This window comes from Protobothrops mucrosquamatus, unplaced genomic scaffold, assembly GCF_001527695.2.
Source record: "Protobothrops mucrosquamatus isolate PMUCROS unplaced genomic scaffold, P.Mucros_1.0 scaffold1877, whole genome shotgun sequence".
Taxonomy (NCBI): domain Eukaryota; kingdom Metazoa; phylum Chordata; class Lepidosauria; order Squamata; family Viperidae; genus Protobothrops; species Protobothrops mucrosquamatus.
The window spans coordinates 68089-69763 of record NW_015388004.1 but is presented as its reverse complement, the minus strand read 5'-3'; positions in this window follow the sequence as shown (position 1 = coordinate 69763).

Here is a 1675-nt window from a genome sequence, read left to right as displayed (position 1 = left end):
TGGCCGCATTATAACTGCTTGGATTTTCTTTAGGCATCTGGAATAGTTTTCCTCTCAATTAAATGTGCAGGCAACAGAATTCATTCTTACTTGCAAGGAGACACCACACTGTCCATGATTGTCAGTGAAGGATGGATAGATCCTTATTACCAGAAAAAACAAAGTTTCCCAATTCTCAATGGTCATTGAGAAATGCTAGGGTTTTTTTTGTCTCTAGTCTTTTTGAAACTAAGAAATCAGTCCAAAGTGGATGTGCCTGTTCGGTTCTGCTCCTGCTTTTCAGTGCTGTCAGCCAATTAGTGAGTTTTCCTAGCTATAACCCATGAAAAAAGGCCTTTTGCTTAATACACTCAGCAGAGCAGGCTAACGCTGGACCATTAAAAAGTGATCTGAAATAGGAAGGAACTGCAGTATTTTCTTCCAAAGATGAGATGGAAGAGCAAAATAAAGACTTTGCATGACTTCTAAATCAGATCCACTTTTTCAAAATTCCAACTTCTTTAAAGTTCCCCTATTATGGTAATGCAAGCAAAGTCCAACATTGTTTCAGACATGCGACTGAAGCAGCTATGCAAAATGCCACAATCATCTGCCTATATAGGGGAGGGGGATCAAGGCCCTGTGAAGCAGCCCTATGATGTCATTTTACTCCCTGATATGGGGATCATTGTGATGTTTTAATTAATAATTATTTATATGTAGTTTATTTTAAAAGTCTCATATCCGGTTGTGATAAGGTTTTGGGGTTGTTTTTTTTATAAATGCCATTTGTATGTGTGCTTGTGCATTCATGCCTAGAAATCAAATGTGAGTCGTAAAATGCAATGCAGATATGATGACTGGTTTTTAAAGTTTCTTTAAACTTTAATTGGAACAGCAATTTAACAATTATATACTTAAATATGCATCATCCCTTGCTCTCTAGGGACAGAACAAAGATACTGTTCTCACACTGAAGATCAGGCAAAAGCTTCTTTGATTTATCCCACACATTGATAGATAATAAGTAAAGCTTTGCAGCTTAAAATCAGTGTCTTGCAGTCACCATACACATTTTAAAAGAATCTGAGTCCAGACAATTCTTTTTCCCTCTCCATCCGGTAGAGCAACAAAAGTACCCCATTTACCCCTTCAAAGGGGAAAGAAACCCATGGTTTTTGCAGAACTTCCAGCTAGGCATACCAATATTTTTAACTTCTCTTGAACAAAACCTGCATCCTTGGGGGGAAGGGGGGGCTAAATCTCATGGGTGTTCCTTATATAGGACTTCGGGAGGAGTTGAAGCTATAGGACCTGGACTTCAGAACTCCAAATGTCCACTACATGGCAGCAGAGAGATACAGCAAATACTAAATGAGGCCCAATTTCGTATATTACAATAAACTACTATAAGATGTTTTATAGATGGCATTTACCACCCACGAGGTTAGTCAAAATGGGCCCAAATCTTTCACCTTTATGCTAGAAATGTAAAACAGCAATAGGGACCTATTACCACATGTGGTGGGAATGTCCTAAAGCTCGGGATTATTGGAATAGGATAAGAAAATGGTTGAAAGAAATATTAATGTTGGAGATAGAGCTAAAACCGGAACTTTTTTATTGGGCATAATACAGATAAATATAACAAGGGAATAGTTTACTTGATGTTGCACATCTTGACTGCCGCTAGATT